This window comes from Pongo pygmaeus, chromosome 15 (genome assembly GCF_028885625.2).
Source record: "Pongo pygmaeus isolate AG05252 chromosome 15, NHGRI_mPonPyg2-v2.0_pri, whole genome shotgun sequence".
Lineage (NCBI taxonomy): Eukaryota > Metazoa > Chordata > Mammalia > Primates > Hominidae > Pongo > Pongo pygmaeus.
Window position 1 is genome coordinate 88,654,619 of NC_072388.2, and position 17,874 is coordinate 88,672,492.

At 44.5% G+C, this 17,874-nt stretch overlaps 1 protein-coding gene across 10 annotated transcripts in view; it reads right to left on the reverse strand.

Annotated features, from left to right (window-relative positions):
- Nucleotides 1-10,819, reverse strand: part of FOXN3 (forkhead box N3) — a 462,140-nt gene extending 451,321 nt beyond the window's left edge. For 3 of the 10 annotated variants that reach the window (XM_063651974.1, XM_054447790.2, XM_063651973.1), the window contains exon 1: nucleotides 10,641-10,818. The gene's annotated coding sequence lies outside the window, so the exon portion shown is untranslated. Of the gene's footprint in view, nucleotides 1-10,640 lie in introns of all 10 variants that reach the window. The other 7 variants (XM_063651975.1, XM_054447788.2, XM_063651972.1 and 4 more) reach the window with 3 other exon arrangements.
- Between the last annotated feature and the right edge of the window lie 7,055 nt (nucleotides 10,820-17,874).

The following is a 17,874-nucleotide window of genomic DNA, read 5'->3' on the forward strand; positions in this document are numbered from 1 at the left end:
CCGCCTCGGCCTCCCAAAGTGCCGGGATTACAGGCGTGGGCCACCGCGCCCAACCTATACATGCTATCTTATAAAAACTTTTGTTTCATCTATCCACAGCATACATACATATACGTAGTGTACAATATATCTATATCTTACTGTAGGTCTTTGAAAACCACTAGACTAGACTATGTGTTATAAAACCACAGACTTCAACTACCAGTATAGCTAAACAAGCAGCTCCCAGAAGGCAAGAAACCTTGCCTCCAAGAGCAGAGGCCACCGAGCCTAGGGACCATGAGTTTTTTCCTCCTTCATAAGAAATAAACAGAAGAGCAAGGCTGACATTCCTTCCCACATGCACTAACCTAGACGAAGAACTGGGGATGGGGTAGGCGAGACAACCTGAGGGAATAAGCATTGTTTTCCTATGGAAGACTAGAATTACCTTAAGGAACTGTTTGGATTAGCAGATCCAACTAAGTTTTTTAATGGGTATGAAAAAAATTTACTCTTTCTCTTGACGATCAATGGGTGTGTGCTGGGGAGGAAGGCTCACTGTAGACAAAATGAACAAACTGCATTTCTCTGCACATTGGAGTTTTCTAGTGAATGAAAGTGATGACTGTACAAGATGGAGGAAGAAGGCTGTGGCCAGGGAACAAGATGCACAAAGGCTGGGAAGCTAGAAGGACCACAGAAAGTTTGGGGGTGAAGAGACATTGACTAGATCCTGGGGCATTCTCTGAGCAGTAATAAGTGGGGCAAGATTATAAAAGAACTTGCAAGTGAGGCAGAAAAAGAGAGACTTGGTAGACTGGGCAATGAGAAGCCATCAAGGCTCTTTTTTGAGACAGGGTCTCGCTCTGTCACCCAAGCTGGACTGCAGTGGCGCAATCGTGGCTCACTGCAGCCTCAACCTCCCAAGCTCAAGTAATCCTCCCACATCAAGCCTCCCAAGTAGCTGGAACCACAGGTGCACACCACCACGCCCGGCTAATTTTTGTATTTTTTGTAGAGATGGGGTTTCGCCACGTTGCCCAGGCTGGCATCAAGGTTCTTAGTAGACAAGGAACACAACAACATTGACAACATAACAATAAAAATAGCTACAATAATTTCAGTTGCAACCACGTGCCAGGCTCCGTGCCAAGTGCTTTTCAGAGACTCATGATTTAGCCCTCCCAATAATCCTTTCAGGATTTCCACATTACTGAGTTTTATTTCCATAGTACTTATGGAAATATTACCTAAGGCTGGAGTCTTAGGTTAAGTAATTCGCCTAAAGTCACACAGCTGTTAAGTGGCAGGGAGAGGGTCTGAGAACAGGAAGTCTAGCTTCAAAGCCCATATTTCAAGAGGGTTTTAGGGACAGAAGTCTTCCAGAGCACGATCAAGGTCACTCGTAGTTTTTTTTGGAGGGAAGCACCAGTAAAGGTTGTGGAGATGAACAGGGGGTGGATTTTAAAGAAAGCAACAAGAAGCCCTGGGGATAAATTAGATACATGCGATGTAAAACGAGGGCGAGGGCGGGGGCGGTGGCGGGGGCGGGGGTGGCGGTCCAAGTTTTCTAGCCTGGGAAATAAGGATAATGGTTGTAACCGGGGGAGAAAAAAATGAGGGCCCTTATGGATAATTTCTGCCTGAATGCTTAACTCTGAAATTATGCCACTCCTCTTGTTCCCATTTTTCAGACTAAAAAACCACTCTGCCAGGATCTTCATGTTGAAGCTTAAAGGGACTATTAAAAATGATTATTCTAAAACATCTACAGTTGCAAGACTGTAGAAGGAGCTGAAGAGGAAAGAGTGGTAGTAGAACCTGCTGATGGCCTGGCCACGTGGCTTTCAGGCTTTACCATCTCAGGGCACGCCAGCCCAACTGCCAGCTGCTACCAATGGCATCAAGAAGTCCCTGAGAACCTTCTCTGGCTGAAGACTACTCTGACAGCTTTCATACATCTCAAGTACTGGGATCAACACGCCCTGAGAGCAGTCTTCAACCCATGACCGAAAGCAGCGTGGCTGGCATAGGCGCCCCACGTGCCCCACTGCGGCTGAGCTCCACCGCCCACAATGGATCTGATGGGATAACTCACAACTGGCTGCCTTCCCTTCCTCATTTCCCTCTCCTGCACCTACTGGTGTCTTCCTGGGATGGTCTCCCAAGTAAACCATCCACCCTTCAATCCTCCTTGCAGGGTCCGTTTCTAAATTAAAACCAAAGGCATAATATCTCCAGGAAGGATCTCAGGAGAGTGGCACTTCAGTCTGTCCATATCTGCTTAGAATATGAACTTCAAAAGAGCCACATTTGGGGATATCTCCAGTTAAGAAGCCTATGAGAATTACAGAACAGGGGATAGTCTATCTGGGAAAGACTTTTTCACCCTCGTATCCCTATCATATGTCACAGTTCCTGGTATGCAGTAGGTGCCCGATGACTGCTCACTGAATGAACGTGAGGATGATTTGTTTCCTCCGATTTGTGCATATGTCTTTGGCATTTCCCTTGATTGATCTTTTAAAATAATTTCATACATGTGAAATATGTGAAATCAGACCTGTGAAATATTAATTAGTTCCATCAAGTTCTGATCATTCACCTGAACTCTTTAAGAGAATTAGAAAAGCGGCAGACACACATTTCACTGAAAATGTCTACATCTGCTCCATTGCTAGTTCCACCTGGTCACACGTATACTAGGCACAGTGGCATGCCCAGTGATGATTTAATTTTTAAGTTTCCCCTACACTCTTGCAAGAGCAGAGCTCTTGCTTAGATGAAAAAATCAAGCTGAACCCCAACCTAACTTGGTCTCTGTAGACTTTATATGACTTAGGGGTACAGGGGAGCCCCAAAAAGAAGACTGAATATCTTGCTGATCTGCTGACTTAAGCCAGTTTTTTCTTATTCTGAAAGAAATCAAGGAGATGTCAGTGTATCTGCACACCTGAGTTTGTTGAGCCATTCAGACCAAGTATAAAAGTGAGCGTTGTCTAGGAAATCTGTCTTGTGTGTTAGACATGCTGCCAATTATAGCCAGTTAGACTGGGTATAATCTTTGGGTAATTCTGGAATTAGCACTTTTTATTTACCAAGTAGGTAAACGTGCTCAGGGATGGACGAAGAGAAAGTCAAAAGGTGAAGACAAAGAAAAATAATGAGGCTGGGCGCGGTGGTTCACGCCTGTAATCCCAGCACTTTGGGAGGCCAAGGCGGAAGGATCACAAGGTCAGGAGATCGAGACCATCCTGGCTAACACGGTGAAACCCCATCTCTACTAAAAATACAAAAAATTAGCCCGGCGTGGCGGCGGGTGCCTATAGTCTCAGCTGCTGGGGAGGCTGAGGCAGGACAATGGCGTGAGCCCGGGAGGTGGAGCTTGCAGTGAGCCGAGATTATGCCACTGCACTGCAGCCTGGGCGACAGAGTGAGACTCCGTCTCCAAAAAAAAAAAAAAAATCACTAACAAGGGACCTAAAAAGCCCCTTCCATCACTAATGGTCAGATGTGAGAACACAGAATGTGAAGAAGCAAAATCCTATTTCCGGTGGGAATTACAGCAAATATTCCCCAACCCATCCTGCATTTTTTTCCCCCGGAAGGGAACTCCATTTTCAGTGTGGAAGGGGAAGTCTTCAACCCTGGGACAGAAACAGTCAGAGGAACAGTTGTGAGTTGGTCAGTCTCCGGGGAAAGCCTGGGATTTGGAGTCAGGGGACTTGACGGTGAGAGCTATTAATAGTCGGGTACCAAAGAATGCGTGACTCTGGGAACACAGTTGCCTTGGTTTCTTCATCTGTAGAATGAGACATGAATGCATATTATCATTAGGTATTAGTAGCAGTATTATTAAGCTAATATGAGAACCAAATAAAATAATGCAGAGAGCAGCATCTGATAAATGAAGGCCCCTTGCCAGTGTGATGTGATTTTTCTGTATCACGCAATACTGCCACACTTCCCCAGAAGTGTCAAGAGGCCATTCTAAATGCTGAATCTAGTCACAAGAAACAACATGATGGTCTTAATGTAGAGATATTTATTAAATAGTCATTATAGAGTCACTGTTTTATTTTAAAAGTTGCAAAAGTATTCAGTTTGCTGAATTAGGAAATTTCAGAGTGCAACAAGAGTTCTTAAACTGGATGGGTGTGGTGGCTCACACCTGTAATCCCAGCACTTTGGGAGGCTGAGGTAGGAGGATCACTTGAGCTCAGGAGTTTGAGACCAGCCTGGGGAGCATAGGGAGACCCCATCTCTACAAAAATAAAAAATTAGCGGGGCATAGTGGTACACATCTGTGGTCCCAGCCACTCGGGAGGTTGAGGTGGAAAGACTGCTTGAGTCCAGGAGTTCGAGGCTGCAGTGAGCCCTGACTGCGCCACTGTACTCCAGCCTGGGTGACAGAGTGACAGAGTGAGACCCTGCCTCAAAAAAAAAAAAAAAAAAAAAATGCCTGGATGCGGTGGGCCACGCCTGTGATCCCAGCACTTTGGGAGGCCGAGGTGGGCAGATCATGAGGTCAGGAGTTTGAGACGAGCCTGGCCAGCATGGTGAAACCGCATCTCTACTAAAAATACAAAATTAGCCCAGTGTGGTGGCACACACCTGTAATCCCAGCTACTCAGGAGGCTGAGGCAGGAGAATTGCTTGAATCCAGGAGGCGGAGGTTGCAGTCAGCCGAGATCGCGCCATTGCACTCTAGCCTGGGCGACAGAGCAAGACTCTGTCTCCAAAAAAAAAAAAAAAAAAACAACAACAACAACAAAAAACACTCTTACATTATCTAAAATCTAAACTTGTATAATATACTAAAATCCCTCTCCAAGTGGGACCTGCTACTCTCTGAACCTTAAGAAAGTGGCATCTGCAAAGGCACTGCAAAGGTACTAGGCACACATTTGAAAAAGCCATCTGTTAGCAACCTCAGCAAGGTCCTGGTAACTGGCATGTATCCTTCAGTTCAAAAAGAAAGTCCCCCAAACCATGACAGCTTAATGCTCACTCCCAAAGAAGCACTGCCCCATTATCATGAATACGCCCTGGGACGGTTCTGTTGGTTACACACTCACTCTTCTTTGAAAGGCAGGTGAGAGGAGGAAGGGGATAGCTTTAAACAGCCTCAACATGAAAAGCGTCAGTCAACACAATTCAATAGTTAACCACGATCATTTCAATCATTTCATCGTTACCACAGCCAACTATTTGGTCCTTATGCTAGTTTCATCTTTGTAAAGGAAATATTTTATATGTAATTTTTTTTCCCAGCACAAATTGTTGGAAGATCTTTGGCTTCCTGGAAAACTTATTTTAATTGTCATCTCTAACCCCATGCAGGTAGTAGAAACATGGCAAGCACAATGAAAGTAACAGGACAATGTACAGAGGGGTCTGTCCTTTCTACTTCTATAGACTCCTCAACTGAGCTGCCTCTGAGAAACAATGCAGGGAGGTTGGCTGCGGCCATGAGCAGCACAGTTCTACTGTGGTTTGCCTGAATGAAGAGTCTCCTGATTTCTCACCTCCATACCAGGCAGAGGTGAATCTAGTGATTGTGAAAATCAAGAGTGGAACTGAAGGGGATTCCTCTGTCTGCCACCCCTAGAAATCCTCAATACTGACAGCTTCTGGGATGTAAGGGGGAAAACTGAGCCCGATCTCAATACTGCCATTTCAGAACAATCTCATCATTGAGGAGATAATGTGAATATATTTGATGATATGCAAATATCATCTGTGTGTTATCATTTTACTCAACACTCAAAACACTACTGAGTCTGCCAAGCAGATTTATATAGCTTGGCAAATTTTCATTTCATGAATGACACTTCATATGAAATTATTTTCACTGACTAATAGAATAACAGTGAAAGAACAGATCTTGATGTGGAAATAGAATAAAGCCATGCATTCCAGCAAAATTATAACCAACTCATCTCAAACACCCCCATATGATGTTCCTATAATTTATAAATAAAAGGGGCCATGGTTTATAAGTAACCCCTAAAAATATGCCTTCCCTCTCATTATAGACTGGGCCAGGGCTCTTTCATGCGTGTGGTCAGTCATCTTTTTCTGTATGTACGTAGGCTTCCTAGGGTACACTGTATTACATCACTAATTGCCACCTTTTTCCTACTCACTATGAGCACAAGCAACCTCTTAAATTGTCAAGGCAAAAGTTCTCTCTTTCGCTAAGAGGTTCCAGGGCTCTGCAAGCAATTCCCCAAGGTCTTCTTTAGAGAACATTTTAGAAGCAGTGGTTTGCAAACTGTGTACACAGTGGTACTGGGTTCTAGAGTGTGCCCTGGGCACAGCCCAGGTGACAATAGCAGGCTCTGGGCTCCTAGTTCCCTAAGAGCAGCTCTGTTTTTATTTGACTCATATATTAGGGTCTTGCATAAGATTCTATTTGGTGCTAAGTAGAAAACAAAAATGATGTCTATGAAGATGTGTGCAAACCATTGCAAGAAATGGTTCCGTCTCCCTCAGGCACTCTTAACCTCCCTCACCAGGCTGCTCTCTGCAAATGGAGGCGGATGCATTTATTTTCCTTTAAAGAAGCTTACCCTTTTCTCCTCTTCCCGAATTTGAAACATCTAGGAATTGAAGCAATTAAATATATTCATTTTCAACATTCAGAAACTAATCCAGACTTCTGCACAGCAAATCCTTTCAAAGTTAAAATTTGTTTTTCTCATGTGTACTATAAACTGGATTTAGCCAACCCATCCCGAATTTCGATTTTTTTTTTTTTTTTTTTTGCTATCAGCAAGGTTGGCATATACCTGACGTGTATTCTTTATGGACCTTTTGTTATAAGCAATGAGAAGAATGAAGCTGCCTCTTTCTCTTTACCTCTCTACACTAATCCAAAATCGACACTGGCATTTGGTTGGTATTCTGGAATAATTATTAGAAATTTGGCACAGCCATCCAAAAACAGCAGCTTCAGTGAGTGTGTGAGTAACTAGCTGACAACTGAAAATGAATTGGAATTGTATTGAACATCTTGTTCATTTGTATTAGGAAAATAAGTTGCACATGGTCGTACCATGATCAATTTTCCTAATTACAAAATCAGAAAGAAATAAACCTAAATGCCACACGTTTGCAGAGAATGAATTGTACCACTCCAAAGCCCCTTTCGAAATGAAGTGCTCTGAGCCAACTATTTGCAAGACAATAGAGAATGAAGGTAGATTCTAGAAACCAACAAATCCCATTCATTTCCTTCAGTTTGTAAAAACAAGCAACTGACATGTTTCCTGCCAATGAACACACTTGCAGATAAGAAAGCTCCCTACAGGAAATCCTTGCTAAAAGAGACCAGTTGTGCCATTAAACTTAATCTTCTTTACCAAGTCCCAATCAGTTAAATATCTGGGTGATTTAGCATATATTTCATAATCCCATGTTGTCAAATATTTAACTTCTACAGTATATATTTCTATGACATACATGCAGAATATTAAATAAACATTAAAATAGAGTTAGGACTCTTCTCCTCCCCACTCCCCATGCAATTAGTTGATGAAAATAAGGGAAATTTGCTGCTTTTTAGAAATACCAAATTGTTAATTGAACAAGTTTTAAAACTGACCATTATCAATTAAGATAAAGCTATTCAATGCCTTAAATTGCCATGACTTAAACGAAGACATTTCTAAATGATTATCAAGAACATAAAATCTAAAGACTGCCATTAACAAGATTAGAAAAATATAAGAAATGTATTTGCTTTATATTTTACAAGGTTCAAGGTTGATCCTCAAAGTCAAAATTTAGTACAGGGCCTCTTTGGTTATTTTTCGCTTAGCAAAATGAACGGGGTTGGGGGTGGAGGCTAGGGGAAGGGGAGGTCTCCAAACTTTTTTCTTTATAGTCCTTATGGAAATCATTACCAAGATACTGGAAACATTTGCAATTTTGATACTGGGAACATCTCAATTATCCTAAAAACAAAAGCACTCTTCCCCATCCACAAAAGAGGAAACTTTTCTATTATAAGTCAACTGGGTAATAATAATGGGATTTTTGAAAGAGCTCTTATTTTCATTTAGATTTTCCTTTCCCTGGTTAGCATCTGAGAACACCCTCTCTTATATTTCCCAAAGTACCAGGCAATCTTCATCCCTCCCCTTCACCCCCACCCCCAACCCCCACCACCCCACACACAAACACAGCCTTCAAAATGCCACCAGTCTGTAAGTTCCATTGCTTGAGTTCCACTTTGAACCCTCTTGTAAACACAAACACCTCATTATAACTTCCCCCGATGAATCCTCATCCACAGGTAACGTTCTAACCTTTCTGGCTCTCAAAAGAGTTTTGTTCTAACTGTAGACACACAAGTCAGTTTGATCCCACAATTAAGTGTTCAAATACATTGTTCTTAGCCTTCCCTTGCACAGGTCAGAGGCAGCAAAATGCAAAGTAAGCCTGGGGGCACATCCTTGGTTTAAGGCTCTTTCCTCAAATATTTCCAATTAAAATACAGTTATGAAATCTAGGAGACCGCATTTTTGGTTGTTGTAAAATGACCTTGATTTGACAGGCACGATCTCAGGTTTCAACAGATGCTGTGGGAAAGCTTACAGAAGCCAACATGTTCTCCAGGCATCTGTGATGACATGCAGGTTTTGTTTTTGTTTTTGTTTCTTTTTAAGTGGTGGTCATGGCAGAGTATGTATGTGTAGTGGGGGTGGGGTGGGGTTACTCCTCTCGGTTTCCATGACAACCATGTCTCCACTCATCGGTTATTAGATACAATCCACTTCCTGTGTCTAAATTTTTAAGCCAATCAGAAAAGTGTTTATACATTTAACAACTTCTGGGACAGTGCTTCTTTAATGAAATCGCTTTGAAGGCTCAAATGAAGATGTTCATGGGCTTTACAGTTTGTTTTACAGATATAACATTTCACAATGTTTACTAATTCATATTCTTATATGGTGCAGAATGCCCTTCTTCTTGGATGTGAAATGCATTCGCCTCAAAGCAGATGCCACAATCTCTTAGAATAGTGTGCAGGCTGATTTTGATTGTTTGCTTTTCATTGTCTTTTCCTTTCACTGTCACAGTTCTAGACTTAGTGCATGAAACGTGCTAATGCACCAGGCACTTAAATTATCAAAGTAATGATACAGTTAAGCATCCATCTACTGATGGTCCTTTTTTTAAAAGACTCAGATCAAAACCCGGTTAGGAATCATTATTCTAAGTTGAACAACTTTGCATTCTACAACTTATGAGCAGAAGTCATTGAGAATGTATTGTAAAGTGCTGTATCTATACGTGTAAGCTAGTAGCTGACGTTTGCAAAGAAATTTGTCACCAAAATGGCCTACTTTATCTGGATAGAAACAACAACAAAAAATTAAACACAAAGGTATCTCGAGCAAACTGCACCCGAATGAAAAACAGACTCTGCAGAAATCTGTGCACAAGAGGGCTATTTGAAACTACAGCACGATTTTAAAAGAAGGTTTTGGGTGACTGTTTTCATAAGTCTCAATCTAACTGACCAATCAGTGTGAGAGTTAAAGTGGGCTCCAGTCATTCGTGCAGCCTTCAGAGCTCTGCGCCCTCCGAGCTGCTCTCCTCTCCAAGGCAGAGTCGGCGATCAATGAAAAACAGGGAACAAAAGGAATATAACAGGATGTCTTCCTTAGCTAAGGAAAACGATTCCCTTTTTCCTCAATGAGCCAGTCGCACCCTGCCTACGACAGCTCCACACGGGAGCTTCCAGCAGACCAGTCCTTTCGGGTGAGGCACATTTTACATTTGCAATCATGTGTCCCAACTGCTAGCAAATGTGTCACCTTAAGCACAGCCTGTGACGGAGGGCTCCCCGAGCCCAACCAATTGAAACTAATAAATTAAATAAATTAATAATCCCACAATTAAAAGCTCCCGAGAAAGATTGCATTTCCCTTCCCCAAATGTCATCCCGGGAGTATAAACAAAGCATGAAAAATAGTCTCTTCAGCCTTCCCAGCCGGCAATCATGGTTTTCCCCTCAAAACAATGTTTCTCCAAAAAAGAGAAATCTTATTATTACCCTCAGTGGAAGCTCATCTGTAGATGTCATATCAGGATAACCCGTTACAGTATTTGAAAAGAGGCTGAAACTGCCCATAGATTTGACACTGTTTATAATTGATAGCAAAACAGTTGCGACAGCAATGCTGTAAACTCTGCCCAGCCAAACAAACTCCACATTTAACACGTTCCTTCCTTGAAAATAAAAGTAACGCCCGGGGAGCCCACAGAAGTGTGCTTCCCTAAAAGTAATTAACAGAATTGCATCAATTATTTGATTATTTTTATAAATATCCATTTGTCTGCAATTTTTTTAAAAAAAAATTAAAAAGCGACTATCCACACATTCCTAAGAAACTTTTTGTTTTTAATGAACTTACTTTTGAGACAAAACTAATGAAAATAAGCAACTTGCCATGGCTGGATCTTTCCCATTTGGGCTGCAAGCTATAAATCAATCTGAAACCAGGTGGAAACAGGGGGGCGGACACCTTAAAAAAAAATCAAAAGGTGCCCCAAAATGCAGCAGCCTGAACACGGAGGGCTTCTCGTGACAATGCTAAACCCGAGCAGATTAGGAGGCAGGAAATGAGCCCCATTTTCGTTACCTTCGATCGCCTGCCCCCCCGCTGCTTCTCGCGGCCGCATTGGGGGGCTGCGGCGACGCTGGACTCGCGGGTGGCCCCGCCGCCGGGTCGCGCCGTCTCCCGGCCGAGCTGCAGCAGATCGCGGCCGGAACCCCGGCTCCTGCGCCCGGCGCCCGCCCGGGGTCGGCGGCGCGGCTCCCACCCGGGCCTGGAGCCCTGCTGGGTCCTAGTGCGCGCCGCGCGCCCGCCTCGCGGCCCGGTCTGCAGCCCGCACCGAGGGCAGGCAGCTCCCAGCGCCGCGAGTCTCCGGGAGAGGCCGCCACCCCCTCGGCCCCTTGCGAAAGCGGCCGCGGGGTGTGCGGATGAACTGGAGCTTAATGTCAAATCCTGGCACAAGATGTTCAAAAGAAAGACATTGGCTCCAACTGAACTCTTAGAAGGCAGATGCTAGGATCTGCAGCCCGAGAGTAAGCGTAGGGGCAGTACCTGGCAGACAGAGGTTTGCCGGGTGCACTGGTGACATTGGCTGTTCACAGACGGTGAGACGCGGTACGGGATCGATAAAGATAGATTTCAAAAATAGAACGCTAAAAAGAAAAAAGATTGAAAATGTGTGTGTTTAAAACAATGTTTTAAACTGTTTTTCCCAATATTTTCCCCCTGTTGACAACAGGCCCTTTTGCATTTCGCCTTCTTTTACTTTATAATATGCTCTTTTAAATAACAAAGCCCCATATGGCTAAACATGTAGTCATTTGATTTTCAAAGGCCTCAAAAATTGCATGAAAAGATGCACTCATGTATCTCCTAAGAAATCAACGAGAAAGAATTAATGGTGGCATATGGCGTGCCTCATAGAGAAAACTTAATTACAAATTAAAACAAATGCGAAAATTCACAAATTCAGTAAACTGAAAGTAAATTATGATCCTAGATGTATACACAAATCAGCTCATGTACAATTAGGAAGACTGTAAATTCCAGGTTTCTCTTTCACAAAGGGGAAAGGGTGTTTGTTACAAGAACTCATATCAGATTCCCCTCGTTTGCCCCCCAAAAGGGCTTTCAGCAACCTCTTGGCACATTCATTTACTGCAGCCCACCTGGAAAGCAACTTTTAATCTTGCAAGTGCTCATTTAAGAGGACAATTCTATTAGCCCTTAATTCAAAATAAAAATGCTTTAGTTTGAAAAGCCTGTTTGAAAGGCTTCAAGACTGGGAGCTTTTTTTCAGTCTTTGATATCACCAAGTTTGAAGGTCACATTTCTGTAAAACTGCTAATAACAATGGCACTGTGGTTTACACCATAAGGAAAATCAAATATGTGCTTTCTGATTTCTATTTTTGAAGCAGAAAAAAGTCCCTTTGAAAAGTACTCTTGCCCTCCCCCTTTCCAATTTTAGCTAAACACGTGTAATGGAAGATTTTTAGTATTAATTAAACATCAAAGGCACCTTCTCTGATGCCTTATATCCACGCCAAGAACTAGTTGTCATATGTTACACTTGTCAATCTTAAATTACTTGCACATACATCTCATGCGATCTTTACCACACCTCTGTGAGAAAGCAGATACAACAATCTGCAATTTTCAGATGAGAAATTGGAGGTCCCAAAAGGTAAAGTGACTTGTTCAAAAATCACATGGCTGGTGAGCAGAGCAGCTGGAATCCCATCCTGTCTCTGTTTTCAACAAGCCCTGTTTTTTGAGTGTATCACCTGGCCTCCCAACTATCTCTCTGTAAGTACTGTGGAAAATGAAGCATCCGAAACAAAAACGCAGGTAGGTTTTTTAGTCATCATTTCTTACCTGTCTCAGAGCAGCAATTTACCAGCAAGGAAATATGAGGCTTGTTGGAAATATGTTAGTCTCTGCTAAAATGAGAAAGATGGCTAGGAAGACCCACCCACACTGGTCAGATTTCTGTCCTGGAGCTGCCCAGGGCAACCTGGCAGGCAGAAAACTTCAAACTCTGAGGCTGAGCAATGCCTCATCCCCCATACGTCTTTTTGCTCTTTATCAGAAATTAAGAACTGACTCCACTTGACACATGGAGGAGTAGGGTTTTCTTAAATTGAACTTGGGTTTCTATGAGCAGTCCCGGCGCCGAAAGGCCTCAGAAACTCCGGAAATTCATATACAAGGTGGCCTATTGTGGGATCCAGGGTGTCTCTGTCCAGACCTGGTGACCCCTGGAACTTCGATGGGTCCCTTCTCAGCCCTCCTGCACCTGTGGTAAAGTCACCACCCAGTTGTGTGTGTGGCGGTCCCCTTCCTCCTCCTCTCTGCCCAAAAGGAAATGTAACTTCTCTGATGATGTGTCCTTAAATACCAGCCAGGTGACGGGCTGGGTGACATTTAACTGGAAAAAAAAAAAAAAAAACCAAAACAGAAACACTTCATTCTGAAAAGTGATTCATTCCTTTTCTTGTGCTGTTCACAAGGACGGGGCTAGGCATGGTCATATCATTGGAAAATGCATACAACCTTCCTGGAAGGATTAATGCAAAACTTACTTGATGAATTCATTTGATCCCTTTGTTGAAAACTGGTCTAATTACTTTATAGTCACACCATCCATGTGCCTGGCAAATGTTGCAAATGCTAGGCTCAAAACAATCTTAGCCCCAGTAGCAAATGATGAGAAGCTGGGAAGAAATGCTGGTGGTGAGCTCAGTTCACCTCTAGCTCAAAGTTAGAGCACACCAGAAAAGGTACCGGTCAGGAGAAACTGTCCTTCATTCATTCATTCATTCATCCATTCATCCAATTGTGTAAGTAGCGAATGTTGAGCAAGGTACTGTTCTAGGCTCTGGGTAGAAAAAATAAAGTTTTCAAGCACTCTTATCGTATGGAGCCCACAGACAGACAAACAATTGCAGTGCAGTGGTATCAGTGGAGCAGTAAAATCATGACACTGGGGATATGAGGGCAATCTGGCTGCGACATCTGTCATCCCATCGATCTCCAGGGTTGATTCAGCTGATCTGGCTGACTAGGCAGGTGTCCCCTTTCTCCTTCACCGCTCCATCTGCGTCCCTCCTGAAGCTGCGCACTCCATCGAAGAGGATGACCGTCCCTGATAGAGGAGGACTGGTCTTTGGTCAAGGGTGTATGAATAGCTGCGCTCCCCTGCTAGAACCTCCAAACAAGTGTGCTCAGATCACTGGTGCTCTATATTCAAACACCAACTGCCCTGGTCCTGGGCCAGTTGTCTTCTAAGCCATTCCAGGCCTGCCCTTTGCTCTGTATTGCTAGGAGCTGTCTCTGGCAGGCTGAGTTTCACAGACGCTTGGGTCAGTTGGTTGGTGGCTGGATATGGCTAATGAGGGGCACTGGAGGAGTGGAGGATGAAAAGAAGATAGAAGCTAGAGAACATCATCGTGTCCCTCCTGCCTCTGATGGCATCTCTAGCAGTGGCTGCATCTGGCTGAGGCTTCTGTCAGGTGACTCTAGGCCCTGGGATCAGGTAACACTGCCACTTCCTGTTAACTGTCCAGCATGGGGACGTTCTTGGCTCTCTGCTGGGATTAGTTTCTGGGTGACTTCACTGAGATGCACATGAGAGTGGGGAAAAGAAAGTCCCGACTGGAGAGCACATCCTAGGCACTGGGCAAAGGCGTGGGGGGAAGAAAATGCCAGGCGGGCCAGTGCACTGCCTGGGGAGCAACAAGGCTAAAGTGAAGCCTTCGGATAAGGGGGTGTCTGCAGATCCTGCTGGAGACGCCAGCAGGATCCAGAGTCCACCAGGGTTTGAACTTGATTGTGATTTCTACTTGGGAAACCCCTTTATCTCCCTTTAGCCTTTGCTTAAATGTTCCCTTCCCAATGTCTCTTGCTCCTCCTCATCCTGCTTTTTTCCTTCTTCCCTTCCCCCTTTCTAATACATTACTATTTACTTACATTTTTGTTATCCATTATCTGTTCCACCACACACACACACACACACACACACCGAATAAAGTTCTACAGGGCCAAGAATCTTTGCTGTATTCAATGATAATTTACAAGAACATAAAAGAGTGACTGGTACATAGTAGGTGCTCAATAAATTTTTTTAATGCATGAATAAAGTTAATAAATAGAAAGTTATTTGTAGTAGTCAGAGTTCTCCAGAAAAACAGAACCAGTAGGATGTATTTATTATAGAGAGAGAGAGAAAAAAAGGGATTGATTATAAGGATTTGGGTCATGTGATTAAGGAGGCTGACAAGTCCCCCGATTTGCACCCAGCAAGCTGTAGGCCAAGGAGAGCCAATGGTGTAGTTCCAGTCTGAAGGCCAGCAAGCTCCAGACCCAGGAAGAGCTGATATTTCAGTTGAGTTTGAAGGCAGGAAAAAAACCAATGTCCCAGCTCGAGGCAGTCAGGCAGGAGGAGGTGGTCCCTCCTACTAGAGGGAGGGCCAGCCTTTTGTTCTAGTTGGGCCTTCAGCTGATTGAATGAGGCCCACTCACATTAGGGTGGGTGTCTGCTTTCTTCATCTACCTATTCAAATGTTAATTTATTATTATTATTATTTTTTGAGACAGCCTTGCTCTGTCACCCAGGCTGGAGTGCAGTGGTGTGATCTTGGCTCACTGCAACCTCTGCCTCCCAGCTTTAAGCGATTCTCTTGCCTCAGCCTCCCAAGTAGCTGGGGTTACAGATGTGTGCCCTCATGCCTGGCTTATTTTTGTATTTTTAGTAGAGATGGGGTTGCGCCATGTTGGCCAGGCTGGTCTCAAACTCCTGGCTGCTTCGGCCTCCTAAAGTGCTGGGATTATAGGCATGAGCCGCTGCACCTGGCCTCAAATGTTACTCTTATCTGAAAAACACCCTCGTAGACACACCCAGAATAATGGTTACCCAAATATGTGGACACCCCATGGCCCAGTCAAGTTGACACACAAAATTAACCATCACATTGTAAAAGACTGTGTTTTACCAGGATCATTCTAGAAAGTGTATGGAGGATGATTTACATCCAAAATGTTTTAGATATCAGAAGGCAGGGTGACTTATTAGGAGGTAACTGTTATCCCAGTTCAGATGCAGACCTGAAGGAATTCATCATTAGTGGCTTCAGATGACCCTTCAGTGACCCATGGGTGGTGTGTGATGTTACACACACCAAAGGCATCACACAGACACAACTCTCGGAGGAATCCATCAGAAGTGCAATGCCTAGAAAAGAACACAGTGGATAACTACGGGGGATCCTGGCTGCCCCTGCAACAGGCTGAGGACAACAGTGTCTTCTGGCCACTTTAACTACTCAGTTGCAGTAGACACAAAGCGGGGTGGCAACATGGCTCCTTTTGGGGGGATTTCTCATTCCACGCAATGGTCCTGGTGTTGAGTGGGAACAGCAGGATTGGGCCCAGGGTGGGCACTTGACAGCATGCTGGGCACTTGACCCCATGCCAGGACAATTAGGGTCCTCTGAAGTTCCCTAACTGAAGCCAGGGGAAGCGAGGATCCTTCTCTTCACTTGGACTGCCAAGCTTGGGTGCCACCAGTAGCCCCATCCTTGGTTTGCAGGCTCAGAAGATGGATAACTGCGCAACTATTAGCCCAAGCACAACGTTAAAACACGATGAAAGCCCAGTATAAACTTTGGATTATCCAAACAAACGTTTTTCCCCTCTATCATCATAAACAGTTTAGAATAGGCTGTATATATCGCCACTGTTTATATACACACAGGGATGCACCGAAATCCTCACTGTACTGGGAAGATCCCCGGAACACTCTCCAGCTTTCTAGATATAGGTGGTATCCGGTTATACTGAAAGAAAGATTTTCCACTTCCTTCTTTATATGCTTCCAATTGCTATAAAATGCCACCCGTCTTCACCCTATGAAGTCACAAGCCTTAACATTCCCCATGAAACCGATAGCCTCACCCTTTCACTAACTCAGGCTTAGGAGATGGTGAAATCACACGTGACTTGGATGTCATTACTTTTACCCACCATTTTATAAGGGATTTATTGCCTCTTAGCGGTGACAGCACTAAATCAGTCCTATGAATCTATGCTTGTCAAGAGGAGTGGACAAAACTCACTTTGATTCCTTTGTCTCTCTGATATCTATCACATTTATTCCTTCGTTGACCAAACCTGGGCTTGCTTTGGCAATAACGGCTAATGGGCGGCATCCCATCCCCGGCTCTTACAGAGCCAGTCATGGAATTGCCCACAGTTTGTGTTTCTCAGACCCCCTTCTCAGTTCTGGCTCAGGCCCTTTAGGAATCATTTATCCTGGGGCCTGACTACCAAGCAGGGCTGCGAAGAAGGCCTTGAGAGGAAAGCGTGGGGCAGAACGCTGCCAAAAACACAGCCCAATCTGGCTCTCAGCCAACCAGCTGGCTGCTGCGCGAAGGCCTCTCCCAGCCTCTCCAGACCCCCCTTTGTCTCCCTCGGCCTCCCTTTCTCAGCTGTCTCGCCTCAGGTAATCATCCACACTCTGCACTTCCCCAGCTCTTTTTATTCCCGCATTTCAGATCACTTTACACACGTTAATTAAGCCTTAAACCACTCAGGAAAGAAAAGCAAAAGGCGCGTGGGGATGTTTGCACTGCGCTCCTCCCAGCTGCTCTGGCCCGGGAGCAGGCCAGCCGCGGGCTGCCCCACTCCCACCCCGGGAGGAAGGAGAGCCGCAGAGGCTGCTGGAGACCGGGAGGGCTTCGCCTGCGACACGCAGGGTAGGGGTGTCGAGGGTGGAAACTGACTCCACACATCACAGAACACCCCGTCTCATTGAGAGGCGCATGTCATTATTACGGGACAACCTCCCACAGATGGTCACCTGCTGCAGTTGATCCAGATGACCTTTGGAAGGTGGGTCCTGGGCAAGACTGCTGGTGGAAAGAGGCGGTCTCTGCATCACACCTGGGTTAGGTGCACTTCAGTCTGTGCCATTGTGGTCGTGATCGTGGGTTTTTGAATCAGAGATGTCTTAGTTCACATCTGGGCTCTGTTGTCTCCCAGCTCAGCTGTCTTCCACATATTGCCTGATATCCCAGGCCCCACGGTCTTATCTGCAAAGTGCCTGTGATAGTATCCACTACCCTCCCCCTACCTGGATTTTTGTGGAGGATGAAATTAGATCATGCATGCAAAGTATTGGCACGCCAAGTGGTAGATGTTAGAGCTTGTTTGAGCCATCTTTATGTTTAGTCCCAGCCAGTCTGAATTAATGTAGTTCTGCTATGGCTGCTTGGACCCTCTAGCTCAAATTGGTGCTAAAGTCTCTCATTCACAAGAAATGG